At 45.3% G+C, this 25,411-nt stretch overlaps 1 protein-coding gene across 7 annotated transcripts in view; it reads right to left on the bottom strand.

Annotated features, from left to right (window-relative positions):
- The window catches only part of LOC137380312 (6-phosphofructo-2-kinase/fructose-2,6-bisphosphatase 4-like), a 447,018-nt gene that overhangs the window by 306,417 nt on the left and 115,190 nt on the right, over positions 1 to 25,411 (bottom strand). Inside the window, exon 2 of one of the 7 annotated variants that reach the window (XM_068052235.1) lies at positions 4,220 to 4,311. The exons of the other annotated variants lie outside the window; for them this stretch is intronic. The gene's annotated coding sequence lies outside the window, so the exon portion shown is untranslated. The remainder of the gene's footprint in view (positions 1 to 4,219; positions 4,312 to 25,411) is intronic. 7 annotated transcript variants of the gene reach the window in all.

Here is a 25,411-nt window from a genome sequence, read left to right as displayed (position 1 = left end):
TGCGAGAACACAGCCACTCAGGATAGGAAAGGGGTCTGATGAGGTGCCGCTATGCTGAATTGTGCCTTTCATATTGTCATGGAATGAGGTGATGATACTTAGTAGCTTTGGTGGACATCCGATCTTTTCTAGTAGTCTGAAGAGACCACGTCTGCTGACGAGGTCAAAGGCTTTGGTGAGATCAATGAAAGCAATGTAGAGGGGCATCTGTTGTTCGCGGCATTTGTATGTTTATTAAAGACTGTATATTTTGTAAAGCTCACTTGTAGCAGATTAGTTGCTTAAGGCAATGTAGAAACATAGGAATTAGTTAACAGGGAAAGCCCATTGATAAAAGGAGCTACAAACAGATCAGTAAGCGAGGCTGACTGGTGCAACTGCAATGCTAGATTCTGTCATTTTTATTTAAGACAACAAGATTAGTCAAGAATATCAATCTGGTATACGATCCAATATCTCATGAGACATAGTGTTACAAAAGCAGGATGAGTAACAAATTTAACAGTCACAACAAAACTTGTAATAGTGATACAATTTCAGGAAAACAGGGAGGAAATTTGGCTCGATTGGTGGCAATTCTCCTCTCAAGTAAGAAAGCTGAGCTTCAGGCTCCAGGCCAGGAGTTTGTGCGTATAATTGACACTCCAGTGTAAAGACTGGCTCGGGTACAAAATTAAAACCTGACCCGGGCCAGACCTGACCACAGCCAACCTGAACCCTTTAATTTTTTTTCACGCCCGACCAGACCCAAATCTCCTTCATCTGTTCCGGCAGCAGGCTATCACTGCAGCTGGAGTTGTGGGGAATCACGGGTAAGTCTGATCCCGTAACTTTCCAAAAGCAGTGTCCAGCCCGACCCGACCCCGAATGCTGGACTTGGCATTTCAACCCAGCCCGAACCCGACACATGTAGTTGGGTCTAGTCGGGTTCGGGTCGGGTAGCCAGGCTTTACTCCAGTGTCGTGCTGGCAGAATGATTAGTTTGTGGACAGCTTGTAGCTCTGGGATTACAGCACAACCATCTCGTCCATATGTCTGCACACATTTTCTCCACTGACAAGAGGGCTGAGCTTTGTGCAAGATACTTTGCACATCAAAATCTCACATCGTGAATGGATCCATTGACAGTCAGTGGGCTGCATTTCTAGGGTAACACGTGCAGAGTTCTGTTTACAGCAACATCTCTGTAAACACATCTACCTTCATTCCAGCCCAAAGCCTAAACAAATACAGTCTTCTTTTAAAGACAACATCTTACACATTGCAAACTATCTTACAGTAGGACTGGATTCACAGAACTTAATATAACTGGGCCAGGTGAGGTGGGAAGGCCACGAAAGGGCCCTCACACAAACCACAGCATGTGTGTAGCCACAGAAACCAGCATTTACAGCAAACTATAAGCAGCACAACTTCACAAACATTCAAAAACTGCCCCACATTTCGCCCTGGAACTCGAGTGAGAATTTAAAAACAGGTATCCCTTTCTTTTAAATGATTTGCAATCCATCCTGATTCTTAGAACTGTAAAATAGTTCTTCTTAGGCAGTCCCTCGGGAACAAGGATGACTTTCTTCCACTTCAAGGTTGTGGGTCCTTAGCTGACTGAATAGTTCAATTCTGGATCCACACACTCTGCCACAGGTGGGGCAGGTGGTGTTTGGTGAGGTGAGTGAATGGGATGCTCGAATTTCCAAATGCTCCTTCCGCTGTTCGCTGCCTGGGCATGTCGACATTGATCGAACTAACTGGCACCGTCGCAGATGCTTCTTCTCCATTTCGGGTGGTCTCGGGCAAGAGATTCCCACGAATCAGTAGAGCTGTCACATTTTTTCAGGGAGGCTTTAAGGACATCCTTGTAGCTTATCCTCTGCTCTCCTGGTAACCTCTTGCCGTGACGGAGCTCGGAGTAGAAAGCTTGTTTTTGGGAGTCTTGTGTCAGGCATGCAGATGATGTGGCCCACCCAACATAACTGACTAGGCATGACCAGTGTCTCGATACTGGGGATGTTGGCCTGAGAGAGGACACTGACATTGGAGCACCTGTCCTGCCATTGAATTTGCAGGATCTTGTGGAGGCACCACTGGGGATATCTCTCCAGGGCTTTGAGATATCTGCTGTACAGTGTCCATGTTTCTGACACATACAGAAGGGCAGGTAACACTGCGGCCCTGTAGATTATGAACTTGGTATAAGGTTTGAGGTCTTTGTTGTCAAAACTCTTTTCCTCAGATGACCAAAGGATGCGCTGGCACACTGGAAGCAATGCTGAGTTTCATCGTCAATGTCTGCCCTTGCTGAGAGGAGGTTCCCAAGGTATTAAAATGATCCACATTGTCCAATGGTTCGCCGTGGATCTTGATAGTCGGGGGACAGTGTTACACTGCAGGAGCGGGCTGGTACAGGATCTTTGTCTTCCGGATGTTTAGCTTAAGGCCCATTCTTTCATACACCTCCGTGAATGCATCGACGAGGGTTTAAGCTCGGCCTCTGAGTGCGTGTATACGCAAGCGTCGTCAGCGTACTGCAGCTCGATGACAGAGGCTGGAGTGGTCTTGGTTCTGGACTGGAGGCAACATAGGTTAAATAGTTTGCTGTTCGTCCTGTAGAGTAGATCTACTCCGACAGGGAGCTTCGTGGAAATGAGGTGTAGTGTTGCGGCATGGAAGATGGAAAAGAGCGTTGGTGCGATGACACAGCCTTGCTTGAACCCAGTTTGCACTCGGACTGAGTCAGTGGCAGATCCGTTGGCAAGGATTACAGCTTGCATGTCGCCGTGCAGCAGGTGGAAGATGGTGACAAATTTCTCCGGCAGCCAAATTTGAGGAGGATGTTCCTTAATCCCTCCTGGATGATACAGTCGAAGGCCTTTGTAAGGTCCAAGTTGGCCATGTATAAAGGTTGCTGCTGCTCCCTACATTTTTTTGGAGTTGTCTTGCTGTGAAGATCATGTCCACTGTGCCTCTTGATGGATGGAATCCACATTGTGATTCTGGTAGGAGCTCATCAGCCACGGGAGGGAGGCAGTTGAGAAGGACTCGTGATGATCTTCCTTGTGGCGGACAGCAGCGATACCCTTCTGCAGTTACCACAGTCGGTCTTGAGGTACCGACCACAAGTAGTAGTAAAATAGTAATCTAACAATCAACCTTTAAGCCCTAGTAAATCCTCAATCCAATGAAATACTTTAAAATTGAGACAGCAAATGCAATGCTTATTGAACCATAGTTAACCATTAGTATAGACCTAAGGTTTTGAACAAACATCCATTAAAGGACAGTTTCTGATCCTGAAACAGGTGCAAAGGCCTCAGCAATTGACACAAAAACATCACACCCTGACCGATCAGCACTGCTTCTTATAACTGGCCAGACAGCAAAAGGATGGAAGGGTCACTGTTACAGTACAGAAGGAGGCCATTCAGCCCCTCGTATATATGCTGGCTCTCAGAAAGAGCAATTTACCCCGTGCCATTCCCCCGCCTTCTTCCTGTAACCCTGCATATTCTTCCTTTTCAGATAACAATCCAATTCCCCCTTGAATACCTCGATTGAATCTTCCTCCACCACACTCTCTGGCAGTGCATTCCAGGTCCTAACCACTCGCTGCGTGAAAAAGATTTTCATGTCGCCATTGCTTCTTTTGCCAATTACCTTAAATCTGTGCCCTCTCGTTCTCAATCCTTCCACCAATGGGAACAGTTTCTATCTTCTATGTCCAGACCCCTTGTGATTTTGAACACCTCTATCAAATCTACTCTCAGCCTTCTCTGCTCCAAGGAAAACAGTCCCAACTTCTCCAATCTATCCACAGAACTGAAGTTCCTCATTCCTGGAACCATTTGCTTGAATCTTTTCTGCACTCTCTCTAATGCCTTCACATCTTTCCTAAAGTGTGCTGCCCAGAACTGGATACAATACTCCAGTTGAGGCCGAACCAGTGTTTATACAAGTTCAATATAACCTCCTTGCTTTTGTACTCTAAGCCCCTATTAATAAAATATAGATGCTGTATGCTTTATTAACCGTGCTCTCAACCGGTCCTTCCACCTTCAATGACTTATACATATACATACCCAGGTTCCTCTGCTCCTGCACCCACTTTTAGAATTTTACCCTTTATTTTGTATTGTCTCTCTGTGTTCTTCCTACCAAAATGTATCATTCACACTTCTCCACGTTAAATTTCATCAGCCACTTTTCTGCCCATTCCACCAACCTGTCTATGTCCTTTTGAAATTATACACTTTCATCTATGAAGCAGCAGAAGCATCATTTGGTACTGGTGGAATCATGATGCAAGAAAACAAACTGCAAAGTAAACAAAAGAAAAGGTTGATCAAAAATCCAATCAAACAAGCAGCTATCCACACCACACCAAAATACTTCCAAGAAAAAACTGCCAGAAGGAAAAAAATGATTCAGAAGAGCAATAGGAATCATTTCAAGGGCTGGTTTGAGACCTACTCAGCTAAGATGATATCAGTCATTGATGCAAAAAGCAAAGGCTACACGATGCACAACAGCTAAGACACTGCACGACATGAAAGTAGCCAAGACAGCTATGCAAAGGAGAAGGAGACACTGCGCAAACAAACACTGGATCAGCTTATGTCAAGAAATCCAAACTGCACGTGACAAAGGAGATCTACGAGCTATGCATGAAGGGATCAAGACGACACTTGGGCCTGCCATCACCAAAGTTGCTCCTCTGAAGTCGGCAGATGATGAAGTACACACCGACAGATGTCCCGCTGGGCTGAACACTACCGTGAGCTGTACTCCTGTGAGTCAGACATCTCCCAGTCTGTGCTCAATGCTCTCCCACAACTTCCTGTCGTGGATGAGTTAGATGAAGAACCCTCATCACTGGAGCTCGAGAAGGCCATAAATCACCTAATGAACAAAAGGGCACGTGGCAAGAACGGAATCCCAGCCGAACTGCTCAAGCACAGAAAGTCCCATCTATTGCCACATCTTTGTGACCTTCGCCTTCTCTGCTGGAAAGTAGGCTCTGTTCCACAGGAGATGCGTGATGCCAAAATCATAACACCACACAAAAACAAAGGTGACAGAGGAGACTGCAACAACTCCAGGGGCATCTCACTCCTTAGCGTCAAGGGAAGGCCTTTACTAGGATCATACTTAAAAGACTCCATTTACTTGCAGGCTGAAAGTACCCAGAAACGCAGTGTTGTTTCCGCAGCAGCAAACCTACTGTGGATATGATCTTCTCCATACATCAGCGACAAGAGAAGTGTCGGGAACAGAGCATTGCCCTTTACCTTACCTTCATAGATCTCACTAAGGCATTCGACACCGTCAGCAGAGCAGGGTTCTACAAGATTTTGGGAAAAACTGCCTCTCCACCAAAGCTCCTCAGTCTCATCTGCTACTTCCATGACAACATGCACTACACTGTACAGTTTGATGGCTCCATTTCTGACAGTTTTGGAGTGAAGAATGGAGTGAAACAGGGTTGTGGCATCAGGTCATATGGCAAGCTGTACAATTGATCAAGGCTGAAAGCGAAGACAAAAACACATCACGTTCTGATCAGAGAACTCCTCTACACTGATGCTGTGCTAATCATTCACACGGAAACTCAGCTACAAAGACTCATGGACTGTCTCTCCCATGCCTGTAACTTGCTCTCCTTGACTATAAGCTTTAAGAAAATAGAGTTATGGGACAAGGTGTTGCATCTCTGAAATACAGGTGTGGTGCTGGAGGATTGGAAGACTAATAATGTAGTACCATTGTTTAAAAAGGAAGCGAGGGATAGACCAAATAATTACAGGCCTATCAGTCTAACCTCAGTTGTGGGTAAATTATTGGAATCAGTTCTGAGAGACAGGATAAACTGTCACTTAGAAGGGCACAGATTAATCAAGGATAGTCAGCATGGATTCGTTAAGGGAAGATCCTGTCTAACGAAATTGATTGAATTTTTTTGAAGGAACAAGGAAGATAGATGAGTGTAGTGCAGTTGATGTGGTTCACATGGATTTTAGCAAGGATTTTGATAAGGTCCCACATGGCAGACTGGTTAAAAAAATAAAATCTCATGGGATCCAGGTAAATTAAGCAAGCTGAATACAAAATTGGCTCAGTGGCAGGTAATTGTTGACTGGTGTTATTGCGACTGGAGGGTTGTTTCCAGTGGTGTCCCACAGGGCTCAGTACTGGGTCCCCTGTTTATTGTGGTATATATTAACTGTTTGGACGTCAATGTAGGGGGCATGATCAAGAAGTTTGCAGATGACACAAAAATTGGCCGTGTGATTGACAGCAAGGAGGATGGCTGTAGGAAGATATTAACGGACTGGTCAAGTGGGCAGAAAAGTGGCAAATGGAATTCAACCCAGAGAAGTGTGAGGTGATGCATTTGGGGAAGTCAAACAGGGCAAAGGAATACACAATTAATGGGAGAATACTGAGAAGTGCAGTGGATGTGAGGGACCTTGGAATTAATGTTCATAGATCCATGAAGGTAGCAGGACAGGTCGATAAGATGATTAAGAAGGCATATGGAATCCTTTCCTTTATTAGCCGAGGTATAGAATATAAGAGCAGGAAGGTTATGCTGGAACAGAAGAGCAGGGAGCTGGAGGTGTCGTGGTACTGTCACTGGACTAGTAACCCAGAGACCCATGCTATTTCTCTGGGGACATGGGTTCGAATCCCACCACAGCAGAAGGTGGATTTTGAATTCAATTAATAAATATGGAATTTAAAGCTAGTATAATGATGGCCATGAAACCACTGTCAATTGTTGGAAAAACCCATCTGGTTCACTAATGTCCTCTAGGGAATGAACACTGCCATCCTTACCTGGTCTAGCCTACATGCGACTCCATAAAAACATAGAAAATAGGAGGAGTAGGCCATTCGGCCCTTCGAGCCTGCTCCACAATTCATTATGATCATGGCTGATCATCCAACTCAGTAACCTGTTCCCGCTTTCCCCCCATACCCTTTGATCCCTTTAGACCCAAGAGCTATATCTTACTCCTTCTTGAAAACATACAATGTTTTGGCCTCAACTGCTTTCTGTGGTAGCGATTTCCACAGGCTCACCACTCTCTGGGTGAAGAAATTTCTCCTCATCTCAGTTCTGAAAGGTTTACCCCGTATCCTGAGACTATGACCCCTGGTTCTGGACTCCCCCACCATCGGGAACATCCTTCCTGCATCCATCCTGTCAAGTCCTGGTAGAATTTTATAGGTTTCTATGAGATCCCCCCTCACTCTTCTGAACTCCAGTGAATATAATCCTATCCGACTCAATCTCTCCTCGTATGTCAGTCCCGCCATCCCAGGAATCAGTCTGGTAAACCTTCGCTGCACTCCCTCCATGGCAAGAACATCCTTCCTCAGATAAGGAGACCAAAACTGCACACAATATTCCAGGTGTGGCCTCACCAAGGCCCTGCATAATTGCAGCAAGACATCCCTGCTCCTGTACTCGAATCCTCTCGCTATGAAGGCCAACATACCATTTGCCTTTTTTACTGCCCATTGCACCTGCATGCTGACCTTCAGCGACTGGTGTACGAGAACACCCAGGTCTTGCTGCATATTCCCCTCTCTCAGTTTATTGCCGTTCAGATAATAATCTGCCTTCCTGTTTTTGCTATCAAAGTGGATAACCTCACATTTATCCACATTTATAGTGCATCTGCCAGGAATTAGCCCACTCACTCAACTTGTCCAAATCACCCTGAAGCCTCTCTGCATCCTCCTCACAACTCACCCTCCCATCCAGTTTTGTGTCATCTGCAAATTTGGAGATATTACATTTAGTTCCTTCATCTAAATCATTAATTATCTTTGGCCTCCTTATCTCGAGAGACAATGGGTAAGCGCCTGGACGTGGTCAGTGGTGTGTGGAGCAGCGCCTGGAGTGGCTATAAAGGCCAATTTTAGAGTGACAGGCTCTTCCACAGGTGCTGCAGAAAAATTTGTTTGTTGGGGCTGTTGCACAGTTGACTCTCCCCTTGCGCCTCTGTCTTTTTTCCTGCCAACTACTAAGTCTCTTTGACTCGCCACACTTTAGCCCCGCCTTTATGGCTGCCTGCCAGCTCTAGCGAATGCTGGCAACTGACTCCCACGACTTGTGATCAATGTCACAGGACTTCATGTCGCGTTTGCAGACGTCTTTAAAGCGGAGACATGGACGGCCGGTGGGTCTGATACCAGTGGCGAGCTCGCTGTACAATGTGTCTTTGGGGATCCTGCCATCTTCCATGCGGCTCACATGGCCAAGCCATCACAAGCGCCGCTGACTCAGTAGTGTGTATAAGCTGGGGATGTTGGCCACCTCGAGGACATCTGTGTTGGAGATACGGTCCTGCCACCTGATGCCATGTATTCTCCGGAGGCAGCGAAGATGGAATGAATTGAGACGTCGCTCTTGGCTGACATACGTTGTCCAGGCCTCGCTGCCATAGAGCAAGGTACTGAGGACACAGGCTTGATACACTCGGACTTTTGTGTTCTGTGTCAGTGCGCCATTTTCCCACACTCTCTTGGCCAGTCTGGACATAGCAGTGGAAGCCTTTCCCATGCGCTTGTTGATTTCTGCATCTAGACAGGTTACTGGTGATAGTTGAGCCTAGGTAGGTGAACTCTTGAACCACTTCCAGAGCGTGGTCGCCAATATTGATGGATGGAGCATTTCTGACGTCCTGTCCCATGATGTTCATTTTGTTGAGGCTGATGGTTAGGCCAAATTCGTTGCAGGCAGCCGCAAACCTGTCGATAAGACTCTGCAGACACTCTTCAGTGTGAGATGTTAAAGCAGCATCGTCAGCAAAGAGGAGTTCCCTGATGAGGACTTTCCGTACTTTGGACTTCGCTCTTAGACGGATAAGGTTGAACAACCTGCCCCCTGATCTTGTGTGGAGGAAAATTCCTTCTTCTGAAGACTTGAACGCATGTGAGAGCAGCAGGGAGAAAAAAATCCCAAAAAGTGTGGGTGCGAGAACACAGCCCTGTTTCACACCACTCAGGATAGGAAAGGGGTCTGATGAGGTGCCGCTATGTTGAATTGTGCCTTTCATATTGTCATGGAATGAGGTGATGATACTTAGTAGCTTTGGTGAACATCCAATCTTTTCTAGTAGTCTGAAGAGACCACGTCTGCTGACGAGAGCAAAGGCTTTGGTGAGATCAATGAAAGCAATGTAGAAGGGCATCTGTTGTTCGCAGCATTTCCCCTGTATCTGACGAAGGGAGAACAGCATGTCAATGGTCAATCTCTCTGCACGAAAGCCACATTGTGCCTCAGGGTAGACTCGCTCAGCCAGCTTCTGGAGCCTGTTTAAAGCGACTCGAGCAAAGAACTTCCCCACTATGCTGAGCAGGGAGATTCCACGGTAGTTGTTGCAGTCACCGCGGTCACCTTTGTTTTTATAAATCATTAGTGTATATTGTGAATAGCTGGGGTCCTAGCACCGATCCCTACGGTACCCCACGAGTCACTGCCTGCCATTCGGAAAAAGACCCATTTATCCCTACTCTTTGTTTCCTCTCTGCCAATCAATTTTCTATCCATCGCAATACACTACCCCCAATCCCATGCGCTTTAATTTTACTGGCTAATCTCTTATGTGGGACTTTGTCAAAAGCCTTCTGAAAGTCCAAATAAACCACATCCACTGGCTCCCCCTCATCAACTCCACTAGTTACATCCTCAAAGAATTCTAGTCGATTTGTCAAGCATGATTTCCCTTTCGTAAATCCATGCTCACTCTGTCCCATTCTACCACTGTTCTCTAAGTGCTCTGCGATAAAATCTTTGATAATGGACTCTAGAATTTTCCCCACTACCAACGTCAGGCTGACTGGTCTATAATTCCCTGTTTCTCTCTACCTCCCTTTTTAAATAGTGGGGTTACAGTAGCTACCCTCCAATCTGTAGGAACTGTTCCAGAGTCTATAGAATCTCAGAAGATGACCACCAATGCATCCACTATTTCTCGGGCCACTTCCTTAAGTACTCTGAGATGTAGATTATCAGGCCCTGGGGATTTATCGGCCTTCAATCCCATCAATTTCCCCAACACCATTTCTCTACTAATACTGATTTCTTTCAGTTCCTCCCTCTCACTAAACCCTGTGTTCCCCATCATTTCTGGTATGATATTTGTGTCCTCCTTTGTGAAGACAGAACCAAAGTATGCATTTAGTTGGTCAGCTATTTCTTTGTTCCCCCATCATAAATTCCCGTTTCTGACTGTGTAAGGGACCTACATTTGTCTTCAACCCAATCTTTTTCTCTTCACATACCTATCAAAACTTTTACAGTCAGTTTTTATGTTCCCCACAAGCTTGCTCTCGTACTCTATTTTCCCCTTCTTAATCAATCCCTTGGTCCTCCTTTGTTGAATTCTAAACTGCTCCCAATCCTCAGCTCTGTTTTATTTTTGGCAAATTTATATACCTCTTCCTTGGATCTAATGCTATCTCTAATTTCCCTTGTAAGCCATTGTTTGGCTACATTTCCTATTTTACTTTTGCGCCAGACAGGGATAAATTGTTGCAGTTCATCCATGCGCTTTTTAAACGTTTGCCATTGCCTATCCACCATCATCCCTTTCAGTAACGTTTCCCAATCCGTCATGGCCAACTCGCGCCTCATACCTTCGTAGTTTCCTTTACTAAGATTCAGGACTCCAGACCTAAAGCAATGTGGGTAACTCTTAAATGCCCTTTGAAATGGCCTAGCAAGCCACTCTACCACTACGAAGTCAATAAAACAGAACGAAACCAGACGGACCACCCGGCATCGACCTAGGCATCGGAAACGACAATAGCAAACCCAGCCCTGTCGACCCTGCAAAGTCCTCCTTACTAACATCTGGGGGCTTGTGAAAAGTTGGGACAGCTGTCCCACGGACGAGTCAAGCAACAGCAATTAGGGATGGGCAATAAATGCTGGCAGAGCCAGCGACTCCCTGATCCCATGAATAAAAAAAAATTGTATCAATCATTAGTTTGGCCACAGAATACTGTGTGCAGTTCTGGTCACCTCACTACAGAAAGGATGTAATTGCACGAGAGAGGGTACAGAGGAGATTTACGAGGATGTTGCCAGGACTGGAAAAATGCAGCTGTGAGGAAAGATTGGATAGGCTGGGGTCGTTCTCCATAGAACAGAGGAGGCTGAGTTGAGATTTGATTGAAATGTACAAATGTTGAGAGGCCTGGATAGAGTGGAGGTGAAGGGCCTATTTACCTTAGCAGGGGGGTCAGTGACTGGCGGGCTTAGATTTAAAGTGTTTGTTAGAAGGATTAGAGGGGAGATGAGGAAAAGTTTTTTCACCGAGTGTGGTGATGGTCTGGAACTCACTACCTGAAGGGGCAGTATAGGCAGAAACAATCAACTCATTAAAAAAGTGTCTGGATATGCACCTCAAGTGCTGTAACCTGTAGGGAAATGGACCAAATGCTGGAAGGTGTGATTAGGCTGGGTGGCTCTTTTTCAGCTGGCGCAGACACGATGGGCCAAGTGGCATGCCCTCCTGGACCCTTCATTGAACCAGGGCTGGTCACCCAGCTTGATGCTAATAGTAGAGTGGGAAATATGCCAGGCCATGAGGTTACCACACCACCGCCTCCCCATAGGAATGGCATAGGGATTGCTACTGACATCAGGCCAACATTTATTTCTCAACCAACACAATCAAAAATTCAGAATAATTCATCTATATCTTGTTCATGTTATTGGGATCTTGCTGCTTGCAAATTGGCTGCCACATTTGCTTACATGACACTAAATTACAAAAGTGGCTGTGAAATACTTTGGGACATACTGAGGACACAAAAGGCGCTATATAAATGCAAATGCATTCTTCCTTTTAGTGATGGCACCAGCTGCAGAAGAAACAACTGTTGTACAATGGACCACAAATACATGTCGTATGTTCCAGAGTTGACCCAGAAACTATTCCTCACATCACTGTGACCTTTTTCCAAAAATAAGCTTCATGTTGTCGTTGATGCAAGCTGCCTTTAGCAATCATTAACAGGCTAACACTGGCTCAAGCTAATTTCAGAGATCTTAAGTAGAATACACTGAAATACATGGAGCTGGCCAAAAGTATTTGTGAATAAATGTACAGAAATTTGAAGCTGTGATCAGACCTGGCTCTGTAGTGCAAAATATACCACAATTATTAGGGTTATAACACAAACAGTAATCATTTATTTGTAGTTCTAAAACACTGAACCACTGGCCACCCTCATGGAAGTTGGTAGGGGAGGCTCAACTCTCAGCCCTAAATCATTTGCTGAGCAAACACTGAGGCATCACCACAGTCAAAAATTAATCCACCTTGTTTATTTTTAGCAATTAAAGCAGAAACATCATGACATTTAACAGCGAAACCATCAGGCAATATTAGAACCAATATTTTAGTCACTTGCTTGCAGAATTTCAGCTACCACTGGTACTCACAACATTCTCTTACTCAAATTTAGAAACTTTAGTCATCTTGCTGCAAGATGGGAAAATGCATCAAATTCAAGAGTTTCCATAACATTCTAAGAGGCTTGAAAATATACACTACAAATGTATAAAGCATTTTTTTTTTAAAGCAAAGAGGTGGATGCCACACAGCAGTGCACTTGCACCCAGATTATTGATGTTGGGGACTCGATGATGGGAATGCTGTTGAACATCAAGGAGAGGTGTTTAGACTCTCTCTTGTTGAAGATGGTCATTGCCTGGCACTTGTGTGGCACAAATGTTACTTGTCACATATCAGCCCAAGGTCTTGATGCTTCAGTATCTGAGGAGTTGCAAATGGAACTGAATACTGTACAATCATAGAGTCATTACAGCACAGGAGGAGACCAGTCAGCCCACTGAGTCTATGTCAGCTCTCTGTAGAGTGAACATCCCCACTTCTGACCTTATGATGGAGGGAAGGTCATTGACGAAGCAGCTGAAGCTTGTTAAGGCTAGGACACACCCTGAGGAACTCCAGCAGTGATATTCTGGAGTTGAGATGATTGATGTCCAACAACCAGAACCATCTTTCTTTGTTCTAGGTATGACTCCAACCAGTGGAGATTTTTCCCCCAGTTCCCAGTCTTCAATTTTACGACGTCATCTTGGTGCTACACTCGATCTAATGCTGCCTTGATGTCAAGGGCAATCACTCTCACCTCACCTCTTGAATTCAGCTCTTTTGTCCATGTTCAGACCAAAGCTGTAATGCATTTTTGAGCTAAATGGTTCTGGCGGAACAGTGAGCAGATTGTTATTTTCCAACAACCACCCATTTATACTAATCCTACATTAACCCCATATTCCCTACCACATCCCCACCATTCTCCTACCACCTACCTACACTAGGGGCAATTTACAATGGCCAATTTACCTATCAACCTGCAAGTCTTTGGCTGTGGTAGGAAACCGGAGCACCCGGCGGAAACCCACGCAGACACAGGGAGAACTTGCAAACTCCACACAGGCAGTACCCAGAATTGAACCCGGGTCGCTGGAGCTGTGAGGCTGCGGTACTAACCACTGCGCCACTGTGCCGCCCATTGCTGAGTAAGTGCCCCATGATAGCACTTTCTATGACATCTTCCATCACTTTTTTGATGATTGAGAGTAGACTGATGGGGGTAGTAATTGGCTGGATCAGATTTGTCCTGCTTTTTGTGGACAGAATATACCTGAGCAATTTTCTTCATTGTCAGGTAGATGCCATTTTTTTAGCTGTACTGAAACAGCTTGGCCATAGGCATGGCTAGTTCTCGATTACAGGTCTTCAGCAATACAGTCAAGATGTTGTCCTGTAACCTTTGATGTATCCAGTAGGCTGAACCATTTCATGATGTCATGTAGAGTGAATCAAATTGGCTGAAAATTGGTATCTGTGATGATGCAAACAACAGAAAGAGGCCAAGAAGGATCAACCACTCAGCAATTTTGGCAACTGCAAACGCATCAGCCTATCTTTTGGGCTCATGCTGGGCTCCACCATCTTTGAGGATGGCAATGTACATAAAGCCCCCTCCTTCAGTTATTTGCTGAATAGTCTATTACAACTGTAACAATATCAGGTGATATAAGGACCAGGAAGGGAAGCTTTGTGGTTGGAAGTCTAGTAGAAATGGGATCAAGTGGATTGGACGAAATGGGATTGAAGACAATGGGAACATGGCAAGAAACGAGGTAGAATAAGCTTTTAGGACTAGAGTGGGATTGGGAGGAGGTTTGGTTTAGTGGGCAAGGGGAAGGGGAAGCAGGAAGGCAGCTGAACAGAGTGGTAATGTTGAAATTCATGGGCACGTAACACTTACTTGTTAGATTTTAAAAGGCATTTGGTAGTGGAGAGGATGAGTCTGGGGAATTTTGACTTTAAGGGTGATTCTGGAGTAGTGGCTGGTTTTAACAGAATGAAGCTACTGGAACTTGATGTAGTGAAGCTAGATCCGGTAATAAATTGTTGAATAATCCAGCAACACCAGTTACAGCCTATAATGTCTGATAGCACTGGCAGTGTGTTTCCAACATTGCTCTATACTGCCAGAAGCAGCAGTGCAGGCTCTTTTATACTGAAGCATTGAAGGATCTTTTTTTTTCATTCTTTCATGAGATCTGGCCATCACTGGCAAGGCCAGCATTTGTTGCCCATCCTTAATTGCCCTTGACAACTGAGTGGCTTGCTAGGCCATCTCAGAGGACAGTTTAAAGTCAACTGCCTCACTAGCAAACGACTAATAGTCCAGGCCTGCATAGTCTGTGCTACAGCGGAGGGGACATAACCCAAATTCTTTACTTTTAGTCGATGAGGAGCTCATAGAATGCTTTCGAGACAGTTTCTTAGAGCAGCACTTTCTGGAACCAACCAGAAAGCAGGTTATATTAGACTTGGTATTGTGTAACATGACAGGATTAATTAATGATCTCAGAGTAAAGGCACCTCTAGGTAGCAGTGACTACAGTATGATTGAATTCTACATCCAGTTTGAGAGGGGAGTGGGTCTAAGACTAGTATTTTAAATTGAAATAAGGGCAACTATGTGGGCATGCAAGCTGAGCTAGCTGAAGTGAACTGGGTTACGAGGCTAGGAGATAGATCAATAGAGAAGCAGTGGCAGACATTTAAGGGGATATTTCAGAATACTCAGAATAAGTACATTCCTACTATAAAGAAAAATTCTAAGGGGAGGACCCACCAGCCGTGGTTAACGAAAAAAGTTAAGGAAAGCATCAAACTTGAGGAAAACGCATATAATTGTGCAAAGATGACTGGCAGGTCAGATGATTGTTCAGAATATCAAGAATGGCAGAGAATGACTAAGGCTAACCAGGAGAAAGAAATTAGAGTATGAGAGGAAGCTAGCTAGAAATGTAAAAACGGATAGCAAGTTTCTTCAGGTATTTAAAAAGAGAAAGAGTAAGTAAAGTGAGTGTTGGTCCCCTAGAGAGAGAGAAAGGGGAGATAATAAGGAAATGGCGGATGAAATGAACAAATATTTTCCTTCCGTCTTCACGATAGAGGATACAAAAAACATTCCAATAATAGCTGTAAATCTGGAGATGGAGGAAAGAGAGGAACTTGGTGAAATTACAATCACCAGGGAAGTGGTACTGAGCAAACTGATGGAGCTGCAGGCTGACAAGCCCCCGAGTCCTGGTGGGCTTCATCCTAGGGTCTTAAAAGAGGTGGATAATGAAGTAGTAGATGCATTGGTGTTAATTTGTCAAAATTCGCTAGATTCTGGAAAGGTTCCATCAGATTGGAAAGTAGCAAATATAACCTCTCAATTCAAGAAAGTGGGGGTGGGGGGTGGGGGGAGAGGCAGAAAACAGATAACTCATGGCCAGTTAGCTTGCTGTCTGTTGTGGGGAAGGTGTTAGAATCGATCATTAAGGAGGCTAGAGCTGGGCACTTAGAAAAACTCAAGGTAATCGGGAATAGTCAGCATGGTTTTCTGAAAGGAAAATCATGTTTAACCAATTTATGGAGTTCTTTGAAGGAGTAACATGCGCTGTGGATAAAGGGGAGCCCATTGACGTACTCTATTTGATTTCCAGAAGGCATTTGACAAGGTGCCACATAAAAGGTTATTGTGCAAAGTAGGAGCTCATGGTGTAGGGGGTAACATATTAGCATGGAGAGAAGATTGGCTGGCTGGCAGAAAACGAAGTATTCATAATTGGGTCCTTTTCTGATTGGCAGGACGAGTGGAGTCCCGCAGGGGTCTGTGCTGGGGCCTCAACTATTGAGAATTTATATCAATGACATAGATGAGGGGAGTGATGGCATGGTAGCTAAATTAGCAGATGACACAAAGATAGGTAGGAAAGTATGTTGTGAAGAGGACATAAGGAGCTTGAAGACCGATATAGATAGGTTGAATGATGGCCAAAAATCTGGCAGATGGAGTATAATGTGGGAAAATGTGAAGTTGTTCACTTTGGCAAGAAGAATAAAAAAGCTGAGTATTACTTAAATGGGGAATGACTACAGAATTCCGAGGTGCAGAGGGATCGAGGTATTCGAGTGCATGAGTCACAAAAGTTAGTATACAGGTGCAGCAAGTAACAAAGAAGGGCAATGGAATACTATCCTTTAGTACGAGAGGAATTAAAAATAAAAGCAAGGATGTTATGCTTCAGTTATAAAGAGCATTGGTGAGACGACATCTCGAATACTGTCTGCAGTTTTGGTCTCCTTATTTAAGGAAGGATGTAAATGCATTTGAGGCGGTTCAGAGGAGGTTTACTAGATTGATACCTGGAATGAGCAGGTTGTCTTATGAGGAAAGCTTGGACAGACTGGACTTGTTTTCACTGGAGTTTAGAAGAGTCATGGGAGATTTGATTGAAGTTTATAAAATCCTGAACGGTCTCGACAAGGTGAATGTGGAAAGGATATTTCCTGTTGTTAGTCAGAGTTACACAGCACAGAAACAAGCCCTTTGGCCCATCGTGTCTGTGCCGGCCATCAAGCACCCAACTATACTAATGCCATTTTCCAGCACTTGGCCCGTAGCCCTGTATGCTATGGCATTTCAAGCGCACATCTAAATACTTGTTAAATGTTGTGAGGGTTCCTGCCTCGACCACCTCTTCAGGCAGTGTGTTCTAGATTCCAACCACCCTCTGGGTGAAAAAGTTTTTCCTCAAATCCCCTCTAAACCTCCTGTCCCTTATCTTAAATCTATGCTCCCTGGTTATTGACCCCTCTGCTAAGGGAAAAATATTCTTCCTATCTAACCTATCAATGCCCCTCAAAATTTTGGATACCTCAATCAGGTCCCCCCTCAGCCTTCTCTGCTCTAAGGAAAACAACCCTAGCCTTTACAGTCTCTCTGAATAGCTGAAATGCTCCAGCCCAGGCAACATCCTGGTGAATCTCCTCTGCACCCTCTCCAGGGCAATCACATCCTTCCTTTATATAAAAGCAAAATACTGCGGATGCTGGAAATCTGAAATAAAAACGAGAAATGCTGGAAATACTCAGCAGGTCTGGCAGCATCTGTGGAGAGAGAAGCAGAGTTAACGTTTCGGGTCAGTGACCCTTCTTCGCACATCCTTCCGAAAGTGTGGTACCCAGAACTGTACACAGTACTCCAGCTGTGGCCTAACTAGAGTTTTATACAGCTCCATCATAACCTCCCTGCTCTTATATTCTAGGCCTCGGCTAATAAAGGCAAGTACCCCATATGCCTTCCTTACCAACCTGTTCTAAAACAAAGAACAGTACAGCACAGGAACAGGCAATTCGGTCCTCCAAGCCTGCACCGATCGTGATGCCTGCCTAAACTAAAACCTTCTGCACTTCCGGGGACCGTATCCCTCTATTCCTATACTATTCATGTTTTTGTCAAGATGCCTCTTAAACGTCATTATCGTACCTGCTTCCACCACCTCCCCCGGCAGCAAGTTCCAGGCACTCACCAGCCTCTGTGTAAAGATCTTGCCTCGCACATCCCCTCTAAACTTTGCCCCTCGCACCTTAAACCTATGTCCCCTAGTAACTGACTCTTCCACCCTGGGAAAAAGCTTCTGACTATCCACTCTGTCCATGCCGCTCATAACTTTGTAAACCTCGATCATGTCGCCCCTCCACCTCCGTCATTCCAGTGAAAACAATCCAAGTTTATCCAACCTCTCCTCATAGCTAATGCCCCCCAGACCAGGCTGCCTTCTGGTGATGGCAGTGATCTGCTGCTGATCTTCTGCTGCCTTCAGTGATCTATGGACAAGTACACCAAGGTCCCTCTGACCTTCCTAGGGTCCTATCATCCATTGTATATTCCCTTGCCTTGTTAATCATCTCAAAATGCATCACCTCACACTTCTCAGGATTAAATTCCATTTGTCACTGCTCCGCCTATCTTACCAGCTCATCTATATCGTCCTGTAATCTAAGGATTTCCTCCTTACTATTTACAACACCACAGATTTTCATGTCATCTGCGAACTTACTGATCATACCTCCTATATTCACGTCTAAATCATTAATGTACCCTACAAACAGCAAGGAATGAGGAATGAAACCGGCATCGACCTAGGCACTGGAAATGACAACGGCAAACCCAGCCCTGTTGACCCTGCAAAGTCCTCCTTACTAACATCTGGGGCTTGTGCCAAAGTTGGGAGAGCTGTCCCACAGACTAGTCAAACAACAGCCTGTTGTAGTCATACTCACGGAGTCATACCTTACAGACAATGTCCCAGACACTGCCATCACCATCCCCGGGTATGTCCTGTCCCACAGGCAAGACAGACCCACCAGAGGTGGTGGCACAGTGGTATACAGTAGGGAGGGAGTTGCCCTGGGAGTCCTCAACATCGACTCTGGACCCTATGAAGTCTCATGGCATCAGATCAAACATGGGCAAGGTAACCTCCTACTGATTACCACCTACCGCCCTCCCTCAGCTGATGACTCAGTACTCCTCCATGTTGAACACCACTTGGAGGAAGCACTGAGGGTGGCAAGGGCACAAAATGTCCATCACCAAGAGTGGCTCAGCAGCACCACTATTGACAGAACTAGCCGAGTCCTAAAGGACATAGCTGCTAGACTGGGTCTGCAGCAGGTGGTGAGGGAAAAACATACTTGACCTCATCCTCACCAATCTGCCTGCCACAGATGCATCTGTCCATGACAGTATTGGTAGGAGTGACCACCGCACAGTCCTTGTGGAGACGAAGTCCCGCATTCACATTGAGGATACCCTCCATCGTGTTGTGTGGCACTATCACCGTGCTAAATGGGATAGATTTGGAACAGATCTAGCAATGCAAAACTAGGCATCCATGAGGTGCTGTGGGCCATCAGCAGCAGCAGGATTGTACTCAACCACAATCTGTAACCTCATGGCCCAGCATATCCCTCACTCTACCATTACCATCAAGCCAGGAGACCAAAATAAAAGCAAAATACTGCGGATGCTGGAAATCTGAAACAAAAACAAGAAATGCTGGAATCACTCAGCAGGTCTGGCAGCATCTGTGGAAAGAGAAGCAGAGTTAACGTTTCGGGTAAGCGACCCTTCTTCGGAAGCCAGAAGCCCAACCCTGGTACAATGAAGAGTGCAGGAGGGCATGCCAGGAGCAGCACCAGGCATACCTCAAAATGAGGTGTCAACCTGGTGAAGCTACAACACAGGACTACTTGCATGCCAAACTGCGTAAGCAACATGCGATAGACAGAGCTAAGCAATCCCATAACCAACGGATGAGATCTAAGCTCCGCAGTCCTGTCACATCCAGTCATGAATGGTAGTGGACAATTAAACAACTAACTGGAGGAGGTGGCTCCTCAAATATCCCCATCCTCAATGATGGGGGAGACCAGCACATCAGTGCGAAAGATGAGGCAGAAGCATTTGCAACAATCTTCAGCCAGAAGTGCCGAGTTGATGATCCATCTCAGCCTCCTCCTGAAGTCCCCAGCATCACAGATGCCAGTCTCCAGCCAATTCGATTCACTCTGCGTGATATCAAGAAACGACTGAAGGCACTGGATACTGCAAAGGCTATGGGCCCTGACAATATTCCGGCAATAGTACTGAAGACCTGTGCTCCAGAACTTGCCGTGCCCCTAGCCAAGCTATTCCAGTACAGCTACAACACTGGCATCTACCCTGCAATGTGGAAAATTGCCCAGGTATGTCCTGTACACAAAAAGCAGGACAAGTCCAACCCGGCCAATTACCACCCCATCAGTCTACTCTCAATCATCAGTAAAGTGATGGAAGGTGTCATCAGCAGTGCCATCAAGCGGCACTTGCTTAGCAATAACCTGCTCAGTGATGCTCAGTTTGGGTTCTGCCAGGGTCACTCAGCTCCTGACCTCATTACAGCCTTGGTTCAAACATGGACAAAAGAGCTGAACTCAAGAGGTGAGGTGAGAGTGACTGCCCTTGACATCAAGGCAGCATTTGACCAAGTATGGCATCAAGGAGCCCTAGCAAAACTGGAGTCAATGGAAATCTGGGGGAAAACACTCCGCTGGCTGGAATCATATCTAGCGCAAAGGAAAATGGTTGTGGTTGTTGGAGGTCAATCATCTGAACTCCAGGACATCACTGCAGGAGTTCCTCAGGGTAGTGTCCTAGGCCCAACCATCTTCAGCTGCTTCATCAATGATCTTCCTTCAATCATAAGGTCAGAAGTGGGGATGTTCGCTGATGATTGCACAATGTTCAGCAACATTCTTGACTTCTCAGATACTGAAGCAGTCCGTGTAGAAATGCAGCAACACTTGGACAATATCCAGGCTTGGGCTGATAAGTGGCAAGTAACATTCGTGCCACACAAGTGCCAGGCAATGACCATCTCCAACAAGAGAGAATCTAACCATCTCCCCATGACATTCAATGGCATTACCATCGCTGAATCCCTCACTATCAACATCCGAGGGGCTACCATTGACTAGAAACTGAACTGGAGTAGCCATATAAATATCGTGGCTACAAGAGCAGGTCAGTGGCTAGGAATCCTACGGCGACTAATTCACCTCCTGACTCCCCAAAGCCTGTCCACTATCTACAAGGCACAAGTCAGGAGTGTGATGGAATACTCTATAATTGCCTGGATGGGTGCAGCTCCAACAACACTCAAGAAGCTCGACACCATCCAGGACAAAGCAGCCTGCTTGATTGGCACCCCATCTACAAACATTCACTCCCTCCACCACCGACACACAGTGGCAGCAGTGTGTACCATCCACAAGATGCACTGCAGCAGCTCACCAAGGCTCCTTAGACACCACCTTCCAAAACCGCGACCTCTACCAACTAGAAGGACAAGGGCAGCAAATTCATGGGAACACCACCACCTGCAAGTTCCCCTCCAAGTCACACACCATCCTGACTTGGAACTATATCGCCGTTCCTTCACTGTCGCTGGGTGAAAATCCTGGAACTCCCTGGGAGGGCCAATGCGCCCGAGTGGGGGAGGGCCAGCACGAGACAGAGAGAGGGAGACAGTGGGGGGTGGGAGACGGGGGGGTGGGGAAAACAGGGGGGGCACGGGACGGGGAGGTGACGTGGGAGGGTGACAGCGGCGGGGGGGGGGGGGGGGGGGGGCTGGGACCGGGGGGAAGACAGAGAGAGAGAGGGAGACAGAGAGAGGGAGACAGAGAGAGAGAGTGACAGAGAGAGAGAGAGACACAGAGAGAGTGACACAGAGAGAGTGACACAGAGAGAGTGACACAGAGAGAGTGACACAGAGAGAGTGACACAGAGAGAGTGACACAGAGAGGTGGGAGAGAATGTCCCTTCAACCAGGAGCAAGAACTGGATCAAGTGTGCGGACAGACATTGACTACTTGTGTAAGCAAAAACAATGTCAGGTCGCTCACTACATCAGTGTTCAAAATAGTGACGAGAAAGTAGGTTAATAAATTAGTCTTCTCATTTAAAGCTTATTCACAAAAATGCACAATTTTTTTGTTTCGATAAATTTGTAAGATAAATTTCTAATGCCTTTATCTTTCTGAAATTTTCTCATGGGCCCATGTAGGATAAGAATTGTAATTTGGCCCCTCATATGAAAAGGTTGGACACCCTGACCTAGAAGGATAACAACAGCAAGTGCCTGGGAACACCACTTCCTGCAAATTCCCCTCCAAGTTACACACTAATCTGACTTAGAAATATTGAAGTGGACTATAATTCCTAGCATCTTTTTGGGACCATCCTGAATCAGGTGTATTCTCCAGATGATCTCTCGCTTTTAAGATTGAGAAGGACAGATCTCACAGACACTTGAACTCATCTGAAGAATTGATGTAACTCTCGCTGAAGGAAAGGAACCAGCGGAGGATATTACTGTCCTCCAGATAGCCTTTTTAACAAGTTTTAGCCAGATTATAACACTGCGGATATTATAAGGGTCCAGGTATCTCTCCACTAAAGAGTATACAGAGATGGGTTCTTGAGTTGAGATACAGAAGACTATATGAGACAATATATTTTCTAAATTATATAAAAATTTTATTCAAGAACCGAGCATGCAATTCACATTTTGAGTTAAAAAAATCGCAACATTAATAGTTGTAAGAAAAAAAAAGTATAATTTTATTTTCAGTAGAAAATCCAAGTTTTAAGTCATATAATGTTACAGTAAAATATTTAAGATATCCATCAATATTTAAAGCAACATTTACCCTAAATCCCCAAGTGGAAAGCTATTGAGTTTAGCGAGATACCTCTATCCCAATTAAGGGGAGAATGATCGTCGCTGTACCGAGTAGCTCGCATCTTTTCCATGAGAGAGGCTGGAATGAATCCAACCATTCGAAAGATCCCTAGTTAGTTGTAATATTTATACTGTTTCTAAGCTGCATAACTAGTATTTTTATGTATCTACCTCTCTTGCAAGTAGGTTCGCCCCCTTTTATTTCCCAAATATGGCTGTTAATTTCTGGTTAAGATCCACCTTTTAGATTTCTTGGAAAAGCAAGGCCAACAGCAAGGTGGGAGCCTCTTGTGGTCAATTCCCTTTGTCACCTAACTGTTTCAAGATTATAATTCAGTTTCTTGGGTTTGGTCATTTCTGGCAAAATTTCAGTGATTATGGTTTAGGGCTGTCCGCATAAAACCATCTAATCAACTATTACACTGTGGTAGCTTATGTGATCAGTTGCAAACTGTGTAATCAATGTTTTACTGTGTGATGAGGTTCGTGACTTTTCAGGAGTGAATCCTTATCAGAAGCTGCCTCTACACTCTATGACGAGGCAAGCCCTTCATCATTGGGGCATGTTGCGGCATGCCTATGAACTTCTTTTAACTGTTTGGGAAGGTGAACCCTGCTTTTAGGTTTTTAATCCCTAATGCATAGGAAAGTAACTTTTTAACCATATAACCCCTTTTTATGGCCAGCTTCCTTCACAATATAATCACCGTTACTTCATTGTCACTGGGTCAAAATCCTGGAACTCCCTCCCTAACAGCACTGTGGGAGCACCTGCACCACATGGACTGCAGCGGTTCAAGAAGGCAGCTCACCACCACCTTCTCAATGGCAACATTCCGTGAATGAATAATAATAAAATACAAGCAACTGTGTCCTAGGCCCAACCATCTTCAGCTGCTTCATCAATGACCTTCCTTCAATCATAAGGTCAGAAGTGGGGATGTTCGCTGATGATTGCACAATGTTCAGTATCATTCGTGACTCCTCAGATACTGAAGCAGTCCGTGTAGAAATGCAGCAAAACCTGGACAATATCCAGGCTTGGACTGATAAGTGGCAACTAACATTCGCGCCACACAAGTGCCAGGCAATTACCATCTCAAACAAGAGAAAATCTAACCATCTCCCTTTGACATTTAATGGCATTACCATCGCTGAATCCCCCACTATCAACGTCCTGGGGGTTACTATTGACCAGAAACTGAACTGGAGTAGCCATATAAATACCGTGGCTACAAGAGCAGGTCAGAGGCTAGGAATCCTTTGGTGAGTGACTCACCTCCTGACTCCCCAAAGCCTGTCCACCATCCAAGGCACAAATCAGGAGTGGGATGGAATACTCTCCACTTGCCTGGATGGGCGCAGCTCCAACAACATTCAAGAAGCTCGACACCATCCAGGACAAAGCAGCCCGCTTGATTGGCACCCCACCCACAAACATTCACTCCCTCCACCACTGACGCACAGTGGCAGAAGTGTCTACAAGATGCACTGCAGCAACTCACCAAGGCTTCTTTGACAGCACCTTCCAAACCTGCGACCTCTACCACCTTGTAGGACAAGGGCAGCAGATGCAAGGGAACACCACCACCCACAAGTTCCCCTCCAAGTCACACATCATCCTGACTTGGAACTATATCGCCGTTCCTTCACTGTCACTGGGTCAAAATCCCGGAACTATCTTCCTAACAGTACTGTTGGAGTACCTACTCCACAGGATTGCAGCAGTTCAAGGTGACGACCTTCTCAAGGGCCATAGGGATGGGCAATAAATGCTGGTCTAGCCAGTGATGCCCAAATCCCATGAACAAAATGCATTTGAGCGGATATACTTTTTCATTTTCTGTGAATGTCCAGAATTAGGAGTTTCAATTTATGTTTGATAAAACACTAGTTATTGAAAAATTCAGTGGAATTTATCAGTACTTTGTCACCTTTCATTTTTAAAATACCTCAGCTAAAACGGGAGCATTTTACAATAAACAGCACGAATCCGTGCAGTATCCAGCAGTGTTAACACACTTGCCTGTCAGTTTGGCTCAGCAGTAACACACTTGCCTGTGAGTCAGCAGACTACCATTGAGAGTAGAAATTCTACTATGGGCCTGAGAAAATAATCCAAGCCAACACTTCATGATAGTTCTGGGAAAGTGCTGCATTGTTGGTGACAAGGAGCTAAACCAAGGCTTTGTGAGACTGCTCAGGTGGACATAATAGGACACTACTTAAGGAAGAGGAGGAATTTCTCCCAGTGTGCTGGCCACACCCTGCCCTCAACTAATAGACATATAATGAGGCCTTACCTGTAGTTCAGTGTATCGTAAAGATCTGGTGCAGTAGCACCAAACAGTTGCCATTACTGGCTATATAATAGTTATTGTACTTCAAAATAATTCAGTGTAAAAGGAAAATGAAATACTTGCATTTCTGTAGCACCTTTCACAACATCAGGATGTTCCAAAGAACTTTACAGCCAATGAAGTATTTTTGAAGTGTAATCATTGTTGTAATATAGGAAATGCAGATGTGGGTTTGTGCAGCGAGGCGATGTGACCAGTTAACCTGTTTCAGTGATGCTGGTTAAGGGATAAATATTGGTCAGGACACTGTGCAGAATTATCCTGTTCTTCTCCCAATAGGCCTTAGTTTAACTTCCCAGCTGAAAGAAAGCACCTCCAACAGTGCGTCACTTCATCAGGTACTGTCTCTCCAACAGTGCGT

Source organism: Heterodontus francisci, chromosome 19 (assembly GCF_036365525.1).
Source record: "Heterodontus francisci isolate sHetFra1 chromosome 19, sHetFra1.hap1, whole genome shotgun sequence".
Taxonomy (NCBI): domain Eukaryota; kingdom Metazoa; phylum Chordata; class Chondrichthyes; order Heterodontiformes; family Heterodontidae; genus Heterodontus; species Heterodontus francisci.
Note: the sequence above shows the minus strand (reverse complement) of the source record. Positions and strands in the feature narration are given on the sequence as shown.